This window comes from Nipponia nippon, unplaced genomic scaffold, assembly GCF_047370975.1.
Source record: "Nipponia nippon isolate SJK-2023a ecotype South Korea unplaced genomic scaffold, ASM4737097v1 scaffold_1, whole genome shotgun sequence".
Classification (NCBI taxonomy): Eukaryota; Metazoa; Chordata; class Aves; order Pelecaniformes; family Threskiornithidae; genus Nipponia; species Nipponia nippon.
The window spans coordinates 70,223,948-70,249,440 of NW_028262290.1; the positions used below are offsets into that span (position 1 = coordinate 70,223,948).

The 25,493-nt window shown below is 37.2% G+C and overlaps 1 long non-coding RNA gene across 1 annotated transcript in view; it reads right to left on the reverse strand.

The window, feature by feature from the left end:
• Nucleotides 1-1,088: 1,088 nt before the first annotated feature.
• The window catches only part of LOC148057414 (uncharacterized), a 33,298-nt gene continuing 8,893 nt past the window's right edge, over nucleotides 1,089-25,493 (reverse strand). The window contains exons 3-4 of the long non-coding RNA XR_015705056.1: nucleotides 1,987-2,085; nucleotides 1,089-1,360 (exon numbers count right to left, since the gene is read on the reverse strand). This is a non-coding gene — a long non-coding RNA (uncharacterized LOC148057414). The remainder of the gene's footprint in view (nucleotides 1,361-1,986; nucleotides 2,086-25,493) is intronic.

Below are 25,493 nucleotides of genomic sequence, written 5' to 3' on the forward strand. Positions count from 1 at the left end.
TAAAATCAAAGCTCTGTTGACTCAATCACATTATGGCTGATGCCAGGTATTCCTGCACAAAATGGGTTGGCCTCAGGCAGTCAGTGCCCAGACAACACAGAATCTTGTATAGATGAGCCCAGAACTGTTATAGGAAATAAACAAGGGGCCATGTGATCCCCAGACAGGTTGTGTAATGGGTTTCCTCTAAAACGTTCTGCCTGTGGTCTCCATGTCAGTTCAAATACAGTTTATAGAGGCAAAGGTCTGGAAGGTACCTCAAGAGGTCATCTTGTCCAGCCTCATTCCCTAAAGAAAATCTACTACGTTTATGTTATTCTTGACAGATATTGTCTAGGCTTTGGCACTTTCATCATGGGGGGTCTTTACATACAACCACTTCAACCAATTTATTCCTCTGTCTTTACGACAAAGAAACAGCTCTTAATATCTGCCCTATATATTCCTTTCTGAATTTTAAACACATTACTTCCTGAACCACCCACCACAAATTAAAAAAAAAAAAATAATCAGTGTTTCCTTTGTCTTGGCAGAAGCCTTTTGTACATTCGAAACCTGTTCCCCTCCCGCCCACCCCCAGTCTTCTCTTCTTATGAGGGACTATCTCTCCAAACTCCTAGGCCAGTACATGCTGTAGACCATGCTTTTGGTCTTCATCCCTAGTTATCCATTTTGTGGATCTGGCTGAAACACCAAGGACCTCTGTCAGCTTGCATGCGTGGTTTTCTTTCCTAGGAGTTGAGGCATCTAGGGGTTGACAGAAGGAGAAGGGGGAAGGATGTGAGCTGGCCACAGAGCCCACAAATGGCCGAGGTCTGCAGCCAGACCCTGGAATGGAGGAAGGACTTTCCATCACCCACCATGTCCAACTCCAACCTGTAAGAGCACACTCCAAAGGCACCATGGCACAAAATGCTGTGGCAAGGTCTCAATTTTATGAGATAAATGCTACTGCTAGACACTACTCGGTGAAAATAATGAGGTTTTGTTCTTTCGCAGTAGAACTCATGACATAAATTTTTTTCCTTCATCCAGCTCAGTGTCACAATCACTATGACTACACATAAACCAGTCTGACTTACCCGCCTGGTTGGAAAAAAAAGTCAACAACAAAGGGCTCCCAGGCTGGGAAAGTGACCTGGTCCTTGCGTTGCTAGCAGGATCTTGGGTTGACTCCAGGGACAAAGTGTAACATCCCACAGGCTCTTCCCTGGTTCGGTGTGAAGATCACAGGTGACAGATTAGGTATTTCCTAACACACAAGTCTACATATCAAATGCCTCTTCTCAAGTCAGGAACCTGGTGCTGGGTGTCCCAGCCCAGAGCCTCGATGGACGGGAATCCTTTAGTTAGACTGAACCTGGAGTCACAAAAACATTCATGTTTCTCAGCACAGCAGATTTCAAATTAATGGAAACTACACTCCCAAATAGCTTACTGAATCTTATTCCCCCTGTCCACTTAATCTTCTGTCCGTTATGCACTGAGAGCCTTTTTAGTACATGTTTATAGGAGGAGTACCATGTACTTGGACAGCAGCCATTTGCTGACATATGAAGAGGGAAGCCCAGGTTTGGTATACACACAAAAATTTTTATTTTATCTGATTAGCCGGTGGAACAAACACCAAGCCCATATGAACAGATTCAAGGAAATAGCACCTGAGCAACAAGTGATTGCTGAGATCACTTGAGATAGTTGTAGGAATCTTTTAATGCTGTGAGAGGAACATATGAAAATATTTCCCAGGAGGATAAGCATGATGGAAAATGGATGAACTGAAAGGAAATTGGAGTTCTGTCATCTTTTCCATGGTGCTTTTGATTTTGAATGAAAAATATAAGTAAGAGTATACAGATTCAAACGCCACAGTAGGAGACAAAGGAAATTCTTGTCAGTGTTTATTGTTGACTATGGTATTGTAACACAGTTTTTTCAATGCCATGTGCAAACCATGTGCAACTGGTAGAAATCAGATGTGATTACCTTTCTGTTTCTGGGACTTATCTCACTCTTTTTTCTTTCATGAATAATAGGTTCAAAAATGTGTAAAAACTAATTTCTTCAATAAATTCTGTGGTCTCTCTGAAAAATAAAAAAAAAAAAATAAAAGCAGGCATTTATAGTTACAGCTACTTTTTATATACTCGGAACTTCTGATAAAACATAGAGTCCATACATGGAACAAGGCTCTGGAGATACTCAAATGCATCCACACTCGTTAATTAAATCCATTATGTTGTTGTTATAAGACAAAAGTCAGGAAAGCAACAGCAAAAATGTTGCTGAAACCCAGACATCAGTAAGCATAAGAATACATACATCCAAAGAAATGCCTAAGAAAATCCCAGAATGTTGCCTGTACATACACACATAACATTACAGCTATAAGCAGTTACTCCTGCTGAAAGGAAAATTCCAAATTATTTGTGTAGTGTTTAGTTTTACCCACAGCCTTTCTGAAAGTATATTCCTTTCAGCTTACTCCAATATGTTAGAAAGTGAAGAACACAGTGCTGACTACTGAGAATCAATAGAAATTTTTACTGTTGAAGAAAGATATGCTCAACAGCTTCTCCTTTAGGACTTCTTGATATATGCTTGCCCTTCTAAAACATTTTTTAATCTTACATTTTAATAAACTCATTTGGTAAGAAACACATGTTGTATGTGCTGCATTAGTTTTGTTTCAAGAGAAGAGTATGATTGAGTATGGTAACTGTCAATGGAAGAGAAAAACAGAGTAAGGAAATAAACATAAATCTAAAATATTGATATAGGTTAATATATTAGAGTAAAAAAATATCCTTCCCAGACTTCTAAGACCTTTGCCATCATTTAAAATGCAATAGAGAAAGCTGTATCAGCAGAGACAAAATACTGCCCTCCTTTTCATACACGGGAATGATTTCAGAAGAAATAAGAAATAAAACAATAAAAATCTTCCTAGCTCTCAATAATCAAAGAACAACTCTGTCTCACTAGCAGGGGAATGCTTTAGTTCCTCAGTATCTTCTCAAAAACAGTTGGTTCTTTTTTTTTTTTTCTTCCCCAATTTTGAAACAAACTAGCATTGAGTTTTGGAAATATATAAGGGTTGAATTTCTCTGTGCATCTGTTTGCAAGGTCAGTTTTGGCTATCCCAAAACTCTAAGGGGCATGTCCTTCCTCCTTCCAGGAAATTACACTTACTATGTTTTTGTGCTCTTTTATTTTGATTCAGTAAGACCATCATTTAAAATTACTATCTAGATCCATCTATCTCTATATAAATGAATCTTACTCAGAACTTATACTTGCCAACACTAATACTGCAGAAAACTACAAGCCTTACTGCAAAAAGGGCTCCATGTGATGTTGCTGATATAGGAAGAGTACCATCAACACACTGCTCTACCACAATGATGTCTAACTTATTGGAAGGGAACCCAAAATATTGCCCACAAGCCCCACCAGCATTGCACACACACAGCCCCAGGAAATAAAAAGTTAAGATTAAAAGACCAGCAATAGGAGCAAAGTAGGATATTCTCCATTGCATGTTATTCACTCAGCAGCATTCTTGAAGGCGGAAAAGTAAAGACCACCAGAATGAAGTATTACCCAAAGAACTATAATTGGCAGTTGGTGTCCCTCATCAGAATTTATTTTTTGTCGCTACGTTTATGAAGTACTGCAATGTCCCAGCAAGGGCTACAGATCTGTCTCCTCCGTCACAGAGGTAAACTGTATGATGAACATAGAATCATAGAATCATAGAATCATAGAATGAAAGCCTCCTCTGGGCATCTCCACACATGATCTGCCAGTGGTCCCTAAGCTAGCTGGACATAAGTGACCTCCAGTCCTAGCATAATATGGCTACCTAAATCCCCCCAAAAGTCAGGACTGACTGGTTTGAGACAGGTTGATTTATAAAGGTACAATGCTGGGTGAATAGGGCTAAGGGGCACCTAGGTCCCACCAAGGATCTGCACCAGGTACTGCTGCCTATGTGCTGTGAGGATCATAAAGACTCAGGCCATCAGTTTAGCCATCTGCACATTACATTGGTGACTCAGGCATGGTACCTATATTCCATTGCATGTCTTTCTCTTTACAAGTATTGGTTTAATCAATCAGATATATAACTGGCTGACTGCTCATCCCCATGCTAAACACAAGCAGCTTCCCATACTTCATGTTCCATAACAACAAAAAGAAATCTTCAGTTTCCCTGTGAAATTTACCAAATCCTCCCACCAATCCATTAACCTTATTCCATTGTGGTTTTTAACACACAGACACCACCACTTCGTAGATTCATAGACTTTGAGGCCACAACTCTTCAATGAACTACTCTGACATCCTGTGAATATGATGTATACCACAGACCACAGTTCAAACAGGTAGCTCCCTATGGAGAAAAAGAAATCATGTTAAAGTGGGTGGCAAGTGGCAGAGTCTCTACACAAGACTATGTTGTCCTCATGATTATTTACCATTCCGTTAATCTATCAGCAATGGTCTTGTATTAGCTTCATAAACACTGAGGCAGGAGTTGTACTGTGCTGAGCACAGTATCCGTCCCTGAAGAAGATCGTGAGAAACACCTACACTCAATGATGGCTCTCCACTGACAACTACCTGCATTACCTGTCAGCGAGCCGATTTTAATCTATTTAATGTGTTTTATTGACACAGTATAGTGATAGGTTTTTTTTTTTAAATCAGAACAGCATGTTGTACAAAGTCAAATGTCTTCTAAATGTCTAAGTGCATCACACCTACTCCTTTGCCGTATCAGCCATATTTATCATTATCAAAGAATAAAAGCAAGTTTGTTTAACAAAGATCTATTTTGCATGAAACCATGTTGACCAGTATTAATTTTAGTCTGATCTTTTTGGTTATTTATGAGCTACTATGACCGCAGGGTGTTCTCTTAATTTACCACAGCATGAAACCCACCCTATAATTTCCCAGACCTTATCACATGCCTTCTTGGAGTCTCAGGGTAACATGAGGGGCACTCTTTTTCCCAGAATTTTCCCCAGTTTTCTAAAATTTATTGAAAGCAAACATGGCTGAGGACACATAATTTCTTTGCTTGCTTTTTCAGGTCACTTGCATGAAGGTTTGGAGAATCTGATGGCAGTGTGGTTTGGGTTTTTTTTTATCTTTTGAAGAGAATCTTTAATCTTCTTAGTTGCAAATCACAATATGTATCACAGCGCATCATTATTTATACTCTAGTCTATCTAAGCAACTAAGCCCATTTTAATAGCAAAGTTGATTTGGTCTAGCAAATTATGAGGGATAATTAAAAAAAAAAAAAAAGCCTGGACTATTTCTGTATGTAAGGTCATCTGCCATGGAATCTGGTGAGGGGAAGAAAAAAGTCCACCCCCCCAGTAACATGGTTCACAGATCTAACACACTTATTACTAATGAGCCATTATAGTAGCTGATATTTTCCACTTTAAATTCTTGCAGTATATCATGGATTGGGTTTTTTTTGTATTCTAAAACTGAATTCATAGCCAGCCTTTTACTTAACAAAAAAAACCCCAAACTGTCAGAGACTATATTTGGCAATAGACAGTACAACAACTCCCTGCCTGATTCATCAAGGTTTCAAAAGAAATCTTTTCAAGAGGAAGTGTGGCTTTCAAAATGGTCAGTGTTTCAGTAGGTGCAATTTTGAACATCAATTCAGCTTCAGAATATGAAGGCTCAATGTGCAAAATGAATCCCCAATTATTTTCAATGTTTCATCAGTTCTAGAGAAAGGATATTATTAACATCAAAAGCATTAATACCGACGCACATTTTCAAAAGCTAGAACAATTACCAGGTTTTATTTTGTGATACTTTTTCCAATAAAGTACATAATTCAAATGTACTTTTAAAAAGAAACAATGATCAATTCAAAAGCCTTATTTTCGCCCTGTGAGCAACAAAATTCAAAACAAATACAATGTAAAATCAGTCTAGATACACTTGTAGTCATAAGAGTTTCTTTATTATTAAGCAGGCAGAACTGCCACGTATGAAATGCTGAGAGTCCAAAACCAGAGCTGCACACCTTCTGACAAAGAACTACTCCACTGGTTTTGCTATTGTCTTTGAGGTTGCAAAATCAGCCAGTTTCAAGAATTTCCTATGAATATAATAAGTGCTGCTATTATTAGGAAAATTACTTATGTTCAGATATTAAATTTTAAATTGTGGATGTCTTAAAAGCAAATAAAGCTCTTTTCTCTTTCTCCTGGGAAAGAAAAAAAAAAAAGCTAGAAAAAAATTGTAAACCTTATTTAGGTTCCTTGGATTTAATTTTTTCTGATTTCATGGGGGGAGGGAGGGGAGAATCCCACTAGCACTGGTAATTGCATAAATGCTATAGAAAAAAAAAGGAATGGATGAATAAAATAATTCAAGCAGTGACGTTTACTACCTGGACCAGATTAGTTTGCTGCAAATCTAATTTGCATGAGATAACATTAAACATAAGGGAAAATGTAACTAATGCCCAGAACAGCTTATAGATCTATAGCTCAACTACCAGTAAAAGAGTGTGAATAAGTGAAAATAAGGAAATTATTTTTTAAGGGCTTTATATCTAAAAAAGAAGTAATTTTGAAGATGCTACTTTTCATCTTCATTTAATTTCCTTTCCTCCTGTCTTGGATTACTTTTATAGTGCAGAAGTTTGCCTCTACCAGCAGATGATCTAAGCAGCTTGTGGGCACATATTTTGATACATTATAAAGTTCTATGCACTTTATTAGAAATTAAAGTGATATTACGAATAATCTCAATAGCAATGAAATCTCAACACCTCTAAGAGATCAGGCAAGGTGTACTTCTGATGCACTTACAAAATTACTTATTCATCATGCCTCTATTGAATACAATAAAAAATAAGGTGCATTATGTTAGAAAGCATTTTATTGTCTTCTTCTGTATTTCATTTTATGCCTAAACTAGTAAATGGACTTCTCTCTAATGACATAGCCATGTTATTATCAAAGTGCATATTGTACTGCCCAAGATGAAAGCAGCATGTTTGGAAATCCAATTACAAATTCTTTCAATCAAAAATACTGTGAATGCATTTGAATATTTTTTGACCTAAAAGAATTAAAACTACAGGTATACTAGGTATTTAACATGTAGCTGCTTTTTTCAACTTTCCATTTATTTCTAGGTTCACCTGAAAACACAGCTAAGTCAAATTCAAGTAACTTTGGCAGTTCTGCACATAACATTACTTTTCCACAATAGGAAAAACTACTCACTTTTTGCATATGGTGCCCATGAATAAAACACTTGAGACACTAACTGTTCAACCCAGAATTTGAAATTTATCTGTCGTTGTCAGGGATGGTGATTTTGTATTGCACAAATCAAAGAAGAAAAGGAAGAAGAGAAAGCAGGCATGAAGGAATCTTGCTTTTCTTCAAATGCCAACGTACAAAATTAAAGCTGAAGACCTATTTTAAGAAGTAAATGTGTAAAAATAACAACTTGAACACCTAAAGATTCAGCTCCAAGTGACGGCCATATCAGTGTGTTCAGTCTTAGAGAAAAACTACAAACTTCCACCTGCCAGCCCTGCCAAATTCAAACAGGGTGGACGGATAGGCCACACTCCTCTTCCTCACTAGTAATAATGCTCCTGCAAGCCAGATTAGTCTCCCAGTTACATGTCTTCAGCTCCCCATATTGCTTTCTATTTAGATTCCTGGTAACACCTTTGAGTCAGTTGCTTCTTGAAACAGTTTGTCCTGTCACATAAAAAATGAAAGAAAACTTTTGCCTTGGTCCTGAAGATAGTAGCAGACTGTCCATTCACTTTTCTTTTCGTACTCAAACTGGGTATAAAATAGTCATTTTAAGTCATGATTCACATAACCTACTTTAGATGTAATTTTTAAAAGGACATGATCTGAGCCCCTAAAGGTGCACATTTCTCTCCTTTAACACTAAGAGAAGCCAAAGACAATGAGTGCAGATGCTTGCCTGAATACCATACCATTTGCCTCTGGTGACATTCAAGAAGGGTGAGTCATTCAAAAACAAGTGCTGAAGGACTTTAAAAGAAGCAGACCAATCATAAAAAACAAACACAAAGTAATAAAGAACATTAGCTACAACATGGAACAGGCAGGCAGAAGCAGGAGGCAAAGAAATGTTATTTTGCAGGATGTTAAAACTTTCAAAAACTCCCTAGCAATGCCTCCTCAAACAGGCTCCTCAGAAAAATTACTTGCTGTTATTAGATAGTTACTTCAACACCAGTCTGGTTATGGGGCAGGCACATGAGGAGGATGTGGGAGAAGCCATGATGAAGGGAAATACATGTTTCTCTTTCAAAAGATTTGGCTTCTGGGAAAAAAAAGAAGGGAACTGGACCACAGGCTCCTCAATTCTCTGAAAGTACCTGGTGTTCAACCAGGCTACTGCCAAGAAAGATGGATGCTCTTTTTGCTACTCTAAAAAAAAAAAAAAAAGGAACTCTTTTAAGAATAGGTCATAATTACTTACATTTAGGGCAGGCTTCCAGGCTGCAAATCCTTTGTGAACCACCTGCCAGTTGTAATGGTGGAACCGTGTAAACCACAAAGCCAACAGAAGGCCCTCAGTCCTCTGCATCTTATGCCCTCAGCTTTGGCCTCCTTAGATATTTCCTTTTCACTTCAGTGGAACTGTTTTTAACTGCTCCCACTTAGATTTGTTTCTCTTTTAGGATGCAGGCCTACATTTCTTTGCCTGATCTGAAAGGAAGATAATGGAGTAACCAGGGTGTAAGAGTGCTCTGATTCCTCCCAGTGTGGTTTACCTCAATTTCCTCAACTGCTCCACACCTCACAGCTTACCTAGTTTTTCATAATCTTTCCTAGTGGTAACTAATCCAAATAACTGTCTGCTACAGATTTTGTCATCCCACTACTCACCAGCATAAACAAATTTGTTAAAACAACACTGACCATTACATTAAACCCTGGGGCACTTCCCTGTTAACCATGTACCATCACAGAAACATGCCATTTTTACTAGTCAATTTAACTGATTTCCAATCCAAGCAATATAGTTTCCATAGCAGAACTAGCTTGTTTCTTTAACAGCTTTTTTTTTTTTTAAAAAAAAGGGAAAAGACCATGCAACGTGAATTAATTCTTGCTCTCTCCAAAAGCACTATCTTAAATTTTTCCTTCTCCTTACCCACCACTAGTAGGTGCAAAGTAACGAGAAAGTCAACAGAACCAATGTGTGATTAATGCAAAATGAGCTGTTATGTTGCACACATCTCTCAGATTTTTCTCTCAATGTCTGATTTCTTCTGGATATAAAAGCCAGCCACACAGTTGAGGGAAAAGGCTGTTTGGATGGACCACTTGTCTCCTGAACTTCTCTACCTACTACAATGTTTTCTTGAAAGCTGCTGCACCTGGCACAACAGTGGGGCTTGGGCTGTTCTTTATGGAGCAGGATGAGAGACATAAATGTAGTGCAGCATCATGGTCCTCCGATGGAACACACAGAGCATCAATTCATTCTGTGTTTTGTCCAGTTCTAGCCAACATATCTCAGAAAAGAATAGTGGAAAAAAAGGCTTCACAAATATAATTGGATGTTCAGAAACAATCTCATGTTCTTCTTGAACAGCCCATAGAGACCTTCAAAAAAATCCAAGCTCTGCTGAGGGCAACGATGTTAGTGACTGGCAAAGATTTCATTCCAGCACCTTTTGCAAATTACTTCTTTTAAAATATTTCACACACACAGTATTTCTCATATGCTGTGTGACTGTAATGCCATTCTGACATTAGCTGTATTTGGGAGCCAGCAGGATTAAGTATTTCTACTATTGTTCAGTATCTAAGCAACACAACCAGTAAAGCAGCATTGGCTCCACTAGAGAGAGCTCTTGTGCTAACATAATTATATTAATAAACATAATTACTTATTTAAAATCAGTGGAATTATCTATGGAGGAAGATGTGTTATACATACACAACAAGAGTTAGCAGAATCTGGTGTTGGATGACCAGTGTTTCTATGACTTACCGAATACACGCTGCAAGATGTTCCCTTTGTGCTCACCTTTGGAAAGTGTTTAGATAGAATGTTTTCCATTTGCATTAAGACCTTTTCAAATTACCCTAGCTGTGGGGAAAAAAAAAATACCCAAAATACAGACTATGTCCTGAAATCGAATTATGTCCTCCTAATGAGCATTTGCAGCTTTCTTCACTTGAAGGCCAGTGCTTAGCATAAATTCAGATATTTCAAAGTTGTTAGAGTGACTGTAATCCTATTGAAATTCCATTGAGAATAAGCAATTAAATGGGGGCATAATTGGGTTCAATATGCTGAGGTGGGTTCTACAGAGCCCTAGGTACACATAGAACTACGGCAGACAGGATTGGGATCCCTGCTCTGGGCTATTTCAAGGAAAAATGCATAAAATATTATCACTGAAGGAGTAGGAAGAGATTAGGAAAGTTTTGACATAATCCCAGTGGGGTTTAGATTTTAGCTATAATCATTCATCTGTCCTAATCCTACAAAGTGGCTTAATATAGAAGAATGGAAGGAGAACTACTGAAGCATGCACAAAAGGTACAGAGAGGACTATCGATTGAAGGAACTAAGCTTCCTTTTCTACTCTGTTTCCCACTGCAATTGTTGTATCTAGTTTTATGTTTTCAAATCTTAATTTCTTTGTTGAAAATGCACAGATTAGTTTTGCTATTTTTTTATGGTTGTTTTGGGAAGAAGAACTGAATCGTAGCCTTACCTGAAATATCCTGACTTCAGTAATACTTTGATAGAGTACCAGATCTAAGATCTAAGACTGAACATACATGGCTTAAAAAGCAAAAATTTTGCACGCCTTCTTACCATATAGTACACCAAAAGTCCATCTGAGTCTCTCCAATAAGTCTGTAACTTTTTGATCAATAAGAGAGCACTGCTCTATCAAAGGAAGCGTTAAATTACCAGTGCACTTTATTTCCTCCACCCCCGCCTTCATCATTGCATCCTCAGTTCTCACTTGTGGAATATCTTTGAGTGGAAAGGCTGCTTAACCCATGGCATCCCGCTCACTCTGCTATTTGTTCAAGTCCTGCTTACCTCAATGAAGACTTTGGGGAGTCATCATATCACAAGCCTGTCTTCAAACTGAAATACACAAGTGGTTTGGGTATCTTATTTCCAATCGAATCTACTATGTTCCCTTAATAGGTACAATCACTGTAAAACAAGCTCTCTTACTTTTTTTTTTTTTTAAATGGAGTCATTAGAGATTTCTTTAGTGCATTGGCACAAAATACAAATTTATTTGGCTGATTGCTTCTGCTCATATCTCCTCTTTTAAAAAGCATTAGCAACACATATCACATATATCAGTCCAGTACCTTTAAATTTATTTTTTACAATCTAGTATGTAAAAACAAAGCATTTTTCCTGGCTCTGTATATGAACATAATAGAATGTGACAGGAAATTGCATATATCAAATTATTCAAGAATTATTAGCATTTGTAGTGTGCTTTGTAAGGAATTTTCCACAAGTATCCACTGAGATTCAACATTTATTTATATTACTGAAATATCTATAACAGGGTCTTTCAGTCATATAGCTGTTATTCTGATGAGTTCTTCTAACCTACAGATCCGAAAAGAAAACCTAAAGTCCTTTTTTCTGTGTTTCTACTATGCACTAAGCTGCATAATCTCATTGCTATGTGAAATTAGCAGTAAGGATCCCTGTGCAAAACAAACCCTGACACGTACTGTACATGAGTTACAGTAAGACAGCTACCTAATCACAGAAAACCAGGTCATATATCCCCCGCTACCATACATAGCTAACATGTACGGATAATTCCTCCTTCACAGAGTTGCTTTGTTGACAGCTGTTAAGCAGACAGAAGTTGCAACTTCCTCATTGAATATACGAGCTTTTCACCTTAATGCATTTAAGTGCTAAGCAAGTTATGTTAAATAGTAGTATTAAATGCGACTTAAATGAGAGCTTCAGATAGAGGGTTATCCACCAGAGAGTTAAATGTGAGAAGTACTAGCTTATTATTCATCCACTAGGCTAGTTCTTCATTTCCCAGTCTTAACAAATTGCTCTGGAAAACTGCAGAGTTAAAGGATTTCAACCTACACAGTGATTCAGTACTCAGAAATGGCATATACTGACAAAGAAGGCAAACCAAAACCAAAATACGTTCAAAGGCAACTACCCTTTTCTTTATACACCCCAAAATCCCTGTCTTCTGAGTGTTTATTTCCTTTCCTCAGTGCACCCTCAAAATTCACTGCAAGAATCAAAATGCTGGTACAAAGTAAGCAGTCAACTTATTTCCTAAGCGAAGGTAGAGCAGTTAACGTTGTTGCAAAACCACTAAAGAAAAATGCTGATACCACATTTGATAAAAGTGACAGTGCTCGATCTCTTCCAGAAGTTTGTAACACTGTCATCCTTTATTGAAGATAAAGGCAGGAGCAAAGCACAATACAGAGTATTAACAACATGTCAATTCTTTCAGCTTCAGACAATAAAACATTTTGTTTTAAGGCTTGAGTTTTTGTTTTGTTTTTACATTGTGAATTATACTTTATCTTGGTTTTGTCATCTTTTTGAAGTGTGGTTTTATGACCAGCTGCTAAGGCTGAGCTGTAAGCCAGGCTTTTTCTGATAATGTGTTGTTATAGAGTGGCTGTTCATGAGTCAGGGAAACAGACTTAGTCCTAACAGAAAATAATTAATTGATTTCATTGCATGTCAAGTAGATTGTAAAATATATCAAATCATATTTCACTAAAATGTATTTGGATGTTTGAAATACACAAATCAGGTGTGGTCTTGTTGGTTGTTTTTTTTTCCCCAGCAGGCCTCAAAATTGTAGTAAAACTTTATTTTCCCACGGAAACTAGTGGCAGTGAAAGATCATTTGACATAAACATTGCATGTACTGAACTCTGAGACACACACTTCTATTTTGATTCTTAAAACATAAGAATATTTTTAAAGTCAAAATCATGTGCTATCTATTTATAATGTGAAATAGATACAAAAAAAGAAAAACTATTGGAAAGACTTGCTGAACCATTTCTGTATTTAAATGTTCATCACACTGTTAAAAATAAATCTTCTTTTCTTTTGAGTGTGAGTACTCTGAGCACACCATGTCATCTCTAATGGAAAAGTCAGGTCATTTACTCAGGTATGATGCACTTGCTACTGAAAAAAACATGATGATTTGTCTCTTTTTATTACATATTATTCAGATAATGCTAAATAATTAAGTTATTTAGAATGTAAGAACTTGTGACATTTCCAAAGTAAACAGAGATGCCAATAGGAAAGGATGTGGAATATTTTTGCTTAGATTTTTGCTATCCCAAAAGATTTCACAAAAGAAGTTAGAAAGATACAAATAATTTTCAAAACTGTTAAAATTTCATTCATTTAAGCACTGAAATTTTATCATGTTATTCTAAGAGCATTATAACAGAAAAGACACCGTATGATTTAATTACGTATCAGAATTAATTTCCAGATCCTTTATAGCTGAGGTTACTTAATAATTTGCAGCTGACTTTATGATTTAACTACAGAAATTACCTTGTCATGGAAATATTAACAGCTAAGGCAGGATTCAACTCTGGACTCTGAAACATCACTTGAGGTGTTTATAGGAGGTGTCTGCACATGAGCCAGAGGTGGAGGGTCTCAACTCCCTCTGAAGTTGATGGAGACTTTGCCAACACAGACGATAGCATCCGGAGCCCCAAGGCAGGTTCCTGCTACCGCAGCCTGTCTGGCCACCAGCTGCTGTTCCAGGGCGGGCATGAATCTCCTCTACAACCTGTGCTAGATCTGCCAGATCTTTTGGGTAAACGTGATGCCCATGGCAACTTAAATGATGCTAGATGCCTATGTTTAGGCAAATGAACAAGTCCCAGAGCCCCATTGACTCTGACACTCACTTATATGTGAGCATCTCCACTATCAATAGACACTTCTGTTAGGTGTCTGAATCTGCAGTTGAATCACACCCACAGTCTCACCCAGCAGATGTACCATAGCTTTCGTTAGGACGAATACTCTCCTAACTTAAACGTTTAATTGCTAAAATGCTTCAAAACCTAAAGTCTTGATGTTACACTATTCATATACCTGATTTTTTTTCTCCCTTACTTTTTATTACACATAATTGCATCTTTTTAAACCACATGAATTTCCTGAAGTTGAAAAACCTTCAGCCATTATATACTACTAGCATACTGCTCTCTCTTACCACCTTTCCTCTGCAGTCATCTCTTGACAAAACTGTGCATGCCTCACTTTTATACTCTGTCCCCATAAACCAATTTTGTCTCCCATTGTTTCCATCCAGATTATTTTTGTTGTTCTCTAAATTTTTCCAGGGTCTTTTTAGTAATGTGAAATTCAGAACTGAAACAGTATCAGCTGTCGCCAACAAAGCTGCGTAAAATGTTGTTTATACCTGGAAACTCTTCCAGGGCAGAAAACAAAATGCAAGAATTGGAAGTGACAAAAAGCTGATAGTAACTGATGTGCCAACTGTATTACAACCATCTGTGCTCTGAATCTTTGTCTTTCCAAATTGGTAGGGTCTATAAGAAAGTAATTTTCATTCCTAAGAAGAATAGATTGCCTTAAAAGTAACTTGTATCTACTGTCTCCAGGAAATCCATTAATTAACCTTTTTTCTGCTCAGAGATAATTTTCCCAGTTTCCCTCAGTTTTGTTTACTCTCATAAACTGAAATTATCTGGCGTGGCAAAAAGACTGTTCAGTCATTGCCCCACAATCTACTAAAGTATCCAAGGTAAAATTTTAAAAGCTTGTAAATAACTTAGAAACCAAACCCAAATGCTCAGAAATTAATATGACACTACCAGTATTACGACACAGGAACTTAGACATTTAGACACAGGAATTTAGACACAGATGCTTAATGAATTTTTAGAAATTGCCTAATTTCTGTTGCTTTCCGTAGGAGTTCAGAAGCTTCAAGCTTTTGAAAACCCCAGTAAGTATGAATAGTCCCATGAGGTAATTTACAGCACCACCTTTTGTATCAAAAGGCCACTACTTCAAAAACAGAGATTCTCTGCTATTTGACTACGTAAAAGGAAGCTACTGTGACCAGACTACTTTTTCTAGCTATATTTGGCTAAGTTGTAATCATCTTACCTCCAAAATTATGATCACAGTACTTTATTGGCGTTTCTAGATCAGAATATTGCAGTGAAATCTATCTGAAGACACATCTTTAAATTTATTCTCAGACTGAAAACTTATGCACATATTAGAGATTTATTTTTAAATGTTCTCCCTGCTATTGTCAATGAGTTGCAAGATCTACTTCTAGGCGAATTTTAAGACACTGCTTTTCACTTGTGCAGCCCTGATTTGTCCATTCTACCTGAGACACTGTATGTTTTCCCAGGGGACATTCCTGCATTTGAGACCTGTGGATACCTTTCATTTCAAACAGAAGAGGTACAATCAGCATTTTCTCTTCAAAGACAACTTCACTTTGGAGTTAATATCCTCCATTGGCCCAGAATAACCAGAGACTGTGACTTCCTTCTGTTTGCTTAGTAATAATTTCTAATTTCAAGAATGCCAGGTGATGGCTATTTTTACAGGCAATGACCCAGGAAACGTGTTACCACTCTGGCTCTGTGATTATTCCTGTACAGTGTTCCTCACATAAACAATAGAACTAATATTGGAACTCTTTTAAAAATGCAGGGAAATGATTAATTAATGTGTCTATTAATTATTTGGGAAAAGGTGAAGTCCAAGGTGGCATATTCACAGATGTCAAAATAATTTAGGTTACTGAAAACCAGGAAGAACTACGTGGAACTCCAAAGGCACTTTAAAAGATAGACAACTGCGCAGCCTGACTGCAGCTGAAACTCCATGTTAACAAAGGCATGTTAATGTACAGTGGGAGGTAAAACATTCAATATGATCTGAGCTGACGATACACCTTCATGAGCTCTAAGTGAATGGTACCATTTGGGATTCAGGCATAGGAGACAATGAGTCATTGTTGGCATCTCCATTAGCATATTTATTAATTATTTGTGGATTTGGAGGACTAAATTTTAAAATATATAAAAAATTGGATTAAAGTAATACCTGAAAATTTCTATAATGCCATCATCAATCAGATTAGTTGGGTTTGAGTTAACTGCTCATAAACCATTTTATTCCCTTGCACACTCTTCCTTTCTCATTTCTATAATTTATTCACCTTTTTAACATCTGTTTTAAAATTTGATTGAAACATCTTCCAGGCAAGAGCTCCATGTTTGCACAGTATGCAGGCCAAAGGAACCTTATGCAGTCTGGAGGCTTGTAGACACCAATACACTACAGATTAATGCATACTACTACAGACTAGTTGTATGCTTTTATTTTGAATGTTGTGCTTAATTCTAGTCACCTCATTTAAAATAAATAACAGAGTGCAAATGGAAGGTGTCCACAGAACATAAACGCAAATATAATGACAGATTTTCATGAAATGAAAGCTTTTAAGGATCCGGATTCTTTCCTTTGTGGAGGAAACAAGTAAGAGAGAAATAAAATAATGCATGCAAAGGCAAGAGCAAATTGTGAACTCTTATTTGGCTCCTCATTGCAAAAAAAACCCCAAGGAAATAGCCAATAAAATTAAAGGAAAATCAACGACCTAGAAAAGGAATTTCCTTGTGTGAAGGGAAGCAGAAGAACTCACTGTGATAGCATACAATTGAGCCCAACCACTCAAAAAGGAATAGGGTGGAAAGGTTCAGTTGCCTGAAACTGGCACATAGAGACATTTGTCATGATCTGAAGTATCCTGAGAAGTCAGTGTGGTAAATATGACAGAAAACCTACAGGAGACTTGCACTGTTCTGAAAGCAGGTGGAGACCAGTGGGGATACTCAGGACATCTCCACAGAATAATTCCTTAAGGATAGAAACCTTCATTCTTCAGTGTATGAACCAAGAAGTGTCTGACTAAAATTAGAATAGACAATTACCTTCAAAGAAGGTTATTCTTACAGATTACACTTAATTGATAGATAATGGCCAGTGCCATGAACAGGTTGCTCTTGCATTAGCACAGTACTCTTGTATACGATTTCTTGGGTTTTACCCAAGACCCCTGTATGGGTTGCTCAAAATGGATCTGGCTTTTACTGCTTATGATACCTCATCATATGATTGTGCCCAATTTGTTGACAGAAAATTGGACAGTTATTTTTCCAAAAGGGAAGTTAACTTAATGGTGCCATCAAAGATCTGGGTGCAGATCTCTTTTCAGAGCCTACTGGGTAGAGTGAAACTGATTATCTTACAACATTGCCAGGAAATTAGCTTTAGGTTCTTACTACAGCAGAGGCTTAAAAATTAAGTGAGAGATTTCAGTACCAGATAACAAAGTGTGTCTCATGGTCTTTTTTGTTATTACTGTTTATATGTAATTATGGATATGGTTTGGTGTCATTGACTGCACATAGAGACACCTGTTTCTTGCAGACTGGTATCTCAAATTCTTAGCCCACAGCCCTCTGGTGGGTTGAATATCGGAAGTAAGTTTTTTTCCCTACAGACACTACACGGTCAGAAGCCTGGTCAGAATTTATCATGATTATCAAGTCACCCGTAATAGCAGGGAAGAGTGGAGAAACATGCCTGTAAATACAGCTTCCTCTCTGGTTGCATAATCAGGCAGTAAAATAGGAGGCAATTTTCTACCTGAGGATTTTTCCCCTCAACTTGCCATTCACTAACATTGATAACAGGCACTATCTTTTATATTCATTCCAATCTATATTTGTGCACTTAAAGCCTTTTTTGTTTTTACACCTAAGGTCTATCTTTAACCCAACTTTGCCAGTGGCTTTAAAGGAGATGGAAAATCCTTTCAGAAACAGATCTGCAGGAGGTCACCAGAGAGTACTCCACTGGAAAGAGGAATTATGTTTGCTGTCTTTTGGGAAGTGTGGCAGCTTTGAGACTTTCATTTAACATGACCTCGATCTGGCCTATCTTGTCTTGATGGGAAATATATTACCATCCTTATTTGTCCTAATACAGTAGCCTCGATTCTTCTGTTGTTAAGTACTGAGGGTACTTTTCCAGTTAATGCCATCAGGCAAGAATCACAGCATGACATTAGCATGTGGCAAGTTCAAAACAAGCAAAAGATAATGCTTCGTGCAGTGAGTGCACAAGTGTTGGAACTCCTTGCCACAGGATGCTGCAAATGCTGAAACACAAGTCAAAAGGGAATCAGAAAAATTAATGCAGGAAAAAGAAAAATCAGGGGCCACTAAACACAGAGGTATTACCTTTATTGCAGGTCCTGATCTGAGAATGGCTGAGGCCTGGGAGAACACCATTATATTCTTGCCCTGGTGCTGTATTTTAGCATAGACATCCCCTGGGAACCTCTCAGAAACAAGCTATGGATGACCCTTTGATCTCTTGTTAGGGCTTTTATATTTATTTTTAAAACATTTAATTTTCAAAGCTGCTCAGAATTTGAAAAGTAAGCACAAGTTTCAGGCAAAAGAATTTAATGTATATTTTTCAAATAAAAGTGTTTCATAAAACCATTTTACCAGATGTGTTCACTATTCTCTTTCTTTCCCTTTTGTGATCAACATTTGCTCTTTTTTCTTTTTCTATCCATATCCTTTTATACTTTGATTTGTAATCGGTCTTTTCCTGAAAGTACTTATTACTCACATTGTAAATCTTTCATTGTTTGTACAAGCCCCATGTGCAGGCAGGCCTTGAACTCTCTGAAGTCCTGTAGGCATCTCAATTTGCATAGCAAATGATTGATGGTGACAAAATGTGATGTCATATTGGCTTTTGTTTTCAAACTGTGAAATGTTCATGCAAGAGCTTTGAGGAAAAATGTTTCAGTTGAAAAGAAAGAAGAAAAATCTCAAAATAGTGCTTCAGTGCTGTTCTTATTGTTTGATAACAGAATCACAGAATTCAGGGAGAGATTATAAGCATCGCTTACAAAGAGAAAGTGCAGTGAATTTTACCACACAAAGTCTTGCAACAGGAGAATCTATCTCAATATCTTTATAGGAAGGGCAGATAAGGTCTTACAGATACAAATCCTTACTCTAACGAAGACTTCAAAAAACTGGGAAGCCTGGTGTTCTCCGTGGTTGGGAACAGTCTCTCAAACAGATATATTTTTTATTAAAAATTGCAGCAATTTCTGTAAAAGGGTTGTACATGATTTGGGCCCCAGGGATGAAAACAATTTTCACCCAGTTTTATGAAACTACAAACTTAAAATCATTATTATGAAAGTGTTTCAAAAAATAAAAAAAAGCCTTGTTATATCACTGCATAAAACTAAAGTGAACCAATATGCTGAATGCTGTGTACAGGTCTGATTCTGTCCTCCGTCTCAGAAAGATGGAAAATGTACATAGCAAGGTGAAAGAATTATCAGAGTCATTTCACATTAGATACAATAGAGAAGGAGGAACCTTCAGGGCACCTCCCTGGGGACAGGCCAAGGCTGGGCAGGATGTCAGCCCACAGGTCAGGATCAGGACCAGACCCAGTGTCGGTAACCAGGACTTCATCATCTTGGACTCAGAAAGCACTTGAACCATAGACTGCTGGAGGCTGACAGATTATTCTGGAGAAAAATCTCTGTATCCTCCTCCTGTTCGTACATACTCAGCAGTCAGTGTCTGCCACTATCAAAGACAGGGACAGCCCAGAACAGCCATCCTTACATTATATTCTTATTATGAAAAAAGATGGAGAAGGGATGGAAGTTGAGAGCATGACTCAATCCCTTGATTGGGAATGGCATCAGCTGGACTACGCATCAGATGGAGAAGACAGAATCATTTAAACAAGGCTGGCTGTTTTCCAGATGGAAAAGACTGCCTTTATCTGACACTGGTGCAGTAAAATGTTAATTTTGCATACTTTTAATGCTGAAGTAGTCAGTTAGTTTAACCAGGGTGAGGTGATTAACTAGAGTGTGAAAAGGTACAAGAAAGGGAAGAAGAGCTTCTTAAGTTGTATAATGAAGTTATCCATCACGTTGCCACATAGGACAGCTCTTTTACACCTCAGTATAAAAACTGGCTGGCTTTAGAGATATGATTTTACTTGAAGGTAAACAAATCAGTAACTCACTGAGATGACTGTAAGTCCTTTCCACAGAATCACCGAACCACTTTTCCATGGAAAGAATTATTTACTACTAATTCAGTCTATCATAAACTCCTCCTCCTTTCCAAAGTCTATCTGTAAACAACCACTGCTTATTCCTCACATTAGTTAAATCACAGTTCCATGGTCTGGAGACAGGGAGTACGGATGACTCTGAAGTACTCAGGTCTATCCAGAACAAGTTTACAACCACCTTCTTCAAACCAGAATGTCCAAACTCAACTATCTGGTCCAAGGAAGGAAAGGAGGCAGGAAGGGATGTAGAGTAGGAAACAGGAGGTAATGACAACAGCAAGAAGATAAGCAAGCATCTCCTTTTTCAAAAATTTCTCTTATCTTTTTTATCTCAAAAAAGCACAAGTCATATGTCTTTCCCCTAGCCTATAAACAGACATAAAAACAAATAAATAAATAAATAAATAAATAGTCCTTCACATTAAGCTAATATAGCAGTAAGCAGCAAGGCAACCATATAGAAAGCAAATATCCCCATTATGTAATTAGAAAATGAATTATCTGTAGTACTCCAAATATTTGTTTGAGTATAAAGCCATATTCCTCAAATAGAATGTGGATATTTATACATATTTTAGCAGCCACCTCTTAGAAGGCTTCACAGAAAGTGTCCTTGGGAGAGAAAACAAATCCCCCCAAAGTATTCTGAAGCAATCATGAAGAAATAAATCTTGCACTCCAGAACTGTTCCCAGAGAAAGCGGATCAAGGGCAATTTCTAAATGTATTTCTCCCAGGTGTTTCATAACCTAAAAAGAAGGATCCTTCACTGAAAAGGAGAAGGGTGCACTCTGAATCCAACCTAATCCTGACACCTTCAGGCTAAGCAAATGCATGTCATTTGAGCAAGTATTGGAACTCTCACATAGAAAGGAAACATCACCCTCTGTTATTGAGAGGTTGCTGGTCTACAGTGCATTAAAACTTTTGTACATTCTGCTGCAAAGTAAAGTAGCCAAGGCAGAGGCATCACCTCTGTGCTTCCAAGTTGATAATTACAGTGTCTCACTTGTCTAAAAATGCCAGTATCTCAAAATCTGCTTCTTGATACTCAGAAGATGAGAAGGGACCATAACACATGCTCAACCAGGAGGCCCAAATGCTAGGAAACAGTTTCCAGAGTTATCTTTTCAAATGACAGTAAGAACCTAGAACTTGTGACTGAGCCTTCCAAAGAAAGGACAGATACAGCCTGACGAGGAAAGGGGTGGTAAACAAGAGAAGGTTAGTTTGATGGTTCTTCAGGACTGTAAGGAATCTACAGACCCTGATGAAAAGGAAGTCTTGATTGCAGAGTCTGGTCTCATTGTCAGACGAGGCAATCTACACTGACAGAATACTCCTTAGCTATGCAAGATGGAATGTATTGTTCCTACCAAAATGGAAAGGGCAGATTTGGGAACTGTTTATGTCACCCAATGAGCAGAGAATTAGTGCCAAAAGTTCTCTGGATAGCTTATCAAAGTCTTATTGAACAACTTTCTGCTTTTGGTGGTAACAACTCTGGGCAAGATAATAAGCCATATTCCAATGGTGGAACTGAATGTGCTCTTGCTCAAACAGGACTATGTGTCTGGCCCAATCTTCAGCGAGATTCTTAGGAGTCAAATATTCTTGGTGTTGAAATGTTGTAAATATAGATGCCATCTGATATTAGGTATTGCTAAAGAGAACTTCCAAAGAGAAATTATTCACATCTAGATGGATTTAAAGCTACTCAAAAGCTTTTCTTTTCTCTTGCAATTTTAAAGCAAAGTACAATCTTGCTTTTTGCAAAAGCAGTTTAACACAACTATTAATAAAATTGCAAAAGATGAAATAGTATTGTGAAAATTACATACACTGTAATTTTCATACATAAACTTGGAATGTATCAGGGTATACAAGAAGGAAATTAAAGAAACAAATAGCCCTGGAAATCAGAATTTCTCTAGCTAAAGAAACTGGAATCTGTAGAATGGTTGGTATATCTGTGTCTAGAGAAATTAAGGTCTAATGGTCATGGACTACATAACCAAATAATCCATAACAATGCCCGGGTCAGCAGTTGAGAGTAAGCCTCTAATCTGTTTATACAAATCCTGGGTCAAAGAATATGAGTGCAAGTGAAAGTAGTCAGAAGTGTCCTTTACCTGGTCTATTTGCCAGATTCGTATAGATATATTCCAAGATACTATGATTTATTAATTAAAAAAAAAAATACAAAAAACTAAATTGCAGTAAGCATTCAAGAGATTTTCTTAACCTCCCTTCTAGGAGTTCTCTGTTATCTTTGAAGTGAGCAAATAGATCTCTGTCCAAAGTATTGGATTCAGATTAACAACAAAGATTTAGAGGATTTAACCATAGAAACATCAAGTGTTAGAAGAGACAAGAATTCAATTTCTATTTTTTGGTCTTCTAGTTAGGTGCATATCATTAACCCACTCTCATTTGTTCCCACTCCCAGTTGCTACCAGTAAGTTGTCATTAGGTGCTTAAAGGTGCAAAAGAAGTTTCGATTTTTTTTTTTCTTCTGGCTACTTACCAGGTTTTTCTAAGTTTTGAAGCATTTTCAACTAAACAATGTCAGTTTTTAGTAACTGAAAACCAGGTTTGCTTGTTTTATTCCAGTTTAGGGCAGATTATATTTTCATGGAAAGATTAAAATTTTCTGAGAATTTCAATAAAAAGCTAATTTGTTTAAATTGTTTTTGAATCAGTTACATTCTAAAATTTTTAGAACAATATTTTCAAATAGAGGGACCATAGTCTTTCCCATATATATATAAATATGTGTATGCATATGTACAAATATTTGTATGAAATATCTCAGTTATGTCTAGATTTCGGAAAAGAGAACCTTTCTGCCACACACCTATCCACTCTGCTTTTCTTCTGTCCTTGTTCAGACCCTGTAGATGTTTACGGAGTGCTTGTGCACTCATCATAACTGTTGAAAATCAGGCTGCGCATATGTGGATTTAAGTGAAAAGTTCCCCGAAGGAACCAGTTCTGCTCTACTTCTACTCTAAAGGTTTCTGATATGTTCAAAACAAAAAAGGAAATTCTGTTAGAATTGGCATTTTGGAATTGAAATCTGAATGTTTTGACTGAAGGACATCATTAACACGTGTTCAATCTGACTCACAGAAGACTTGAGTTCAGGTTTCTATCCTGCTCCTTTAGAGCAGAATTTTTCATCACAGCTCTAGCTTAAATGCATCAGAGAATGCATTGCAAGAGCTTTTTCCTTCTAAATCTGCTGTCTTAGTCCCAAGATAAGACCAGTTCTTACTGTTAAATCTCTAAATGAAATTTCCTTCCTAAACGTGACTTTATGCATCCCTTTCTGCAAACGTTGGCACAAGGAAATGAGTTCCATCCCTTGATACATGAAAGAGTTAAGAGCTTTCTCCAAAATGTGACCTAGTCAGAGATGCTGAGCATCAGCTGTTACTGACCAGAGCAGAAGCTGCTGATGCTCAGAAACTCTGAAAAACTTATTTAGGTTCCTAAATATGTATTTTGACTCCTGGTTTGGCTCAACAGCTAAAGAAAGAATTAACACTGACAGATTCCCAAGGAGATATTGCTGCCAGAAGGACAATTTCCTCTAAACTGGTTAACAGAAGTCCAAATAAATCTGTCTTCAATGAAAGTTTTAAAAACAAGACCATAAGTGGTGTGTTGGGGTAAATATCCTCGATAATCTTGGCAGTCAAGAAAGGAGAAAGAAAAGCTGAATCTGGAAGAAATATGGGAATGGCTATTCTGAAACAGAACTACAGTCTATCCATCAAGTATCCTATTTCTAATATTGACCAGTACCATCTGCTGCAGAGAAAGACTATAAAACCGTCTCTTAAAGCAGCTCAAGTTCATCAATTGGCTTATGCCCTAAGACATGATGGTTTATGTCTTTACAAATCTTGGGGGCAGATAAAGCAAGAGAAAAGATTCTAGGCATTTTATTTACCCATAGAACTACCCTTATTTTCTGGAATCCTGCTAAATTAAGCTTCTAAGTACTTAGGAATAAAAGCTAGACTGCTATTTATGAGTTTAAAATGCTTTGGGACAGGCAGTTTTACCACATCATTTTACTCATTTCATCCATTGCAAACACTATTTTTGAAGTTAAATCCAGTAGAGGAAAGAAAATCAAATTGGCTATATACACAGAACCTGTACCACTTACAGATCTATGTAGTACTAGCATAAAACTTTCCTTCCAAATGAAAGAAAAATATTGGGCTTACAGAGGACCCTTTATGGGATTCAGCTGCACTGGGACATGCTTCTGTGACACACATGTAAAAGTGGAAGAGAGATGTGTTTGGTGTGAACATCGTAGGCCTTCATTTGTCTCGCTTTTTTTCACCATAACTTTTTTTTTTTTATCATCTTCTGGGAACCTCCTTCCAAGTTTTATTTCAGCCAAGCTTCTATATTAGGCAGCTTTAAGTTTAGTTCCCCTTAGCGTTTATTCTGTAGTGTGATCGTTACTTGGGAATGCTGTCATTTGCTTGAAGGTAAGTTCTTTGAACTTGATTTTGAAGATAAACTATATTCTTCTCATTCAGCTTTCCAGAACATTTCAAAATAGCTTCCAGATCTGAAGTAATGAACAATTACTATCCTTAGTGGAATTCACTAATTGCATGATTCATATGTAACACAAGATTCATTCTTTATTTGTATTGTTACAACTGACTTTATTTTTCCTCGTTCTATCTATAAAATTTTCAATTGTAAATTCTACTATTGAACAAATTTACCTTGGCACATGCACTTCCATGAGAATAACAAAACTACAAAAAGGAAAGGTGGCATTCAAAATACAAAAAGGTTTTATCATTATCCTGTTTCTCAGGGAGTTTCATGTGGATTTTTTTAATGCAACCAAGGCAAGACAAGAGTAAACTCATAAGACTCAGTGAAAGAAAGAAATAAAATGAAGAGAGAATTGGGACTGGGCTGCTGAACTGCAGTTTTAATGACCTTATTTTTATAAATTCATAAAGGTCCCCCCTGCCTGTCTCTTGGTAATCCTGAAGTGCCTTCATAAAGCTGGTCTGAGTGATTTTACGTTGTCTAAACTGCAGGTGAGCAATGCTGGGGATTGTTTAGCTAGCAAGCCACGGTGCTTTGTAATTCCAGGGAAAAAAAAGACAGTTTAGAGAGCCTTATAAATTTACCGGTGGTTACTGAAACACAGATTAAGCTAGGTTT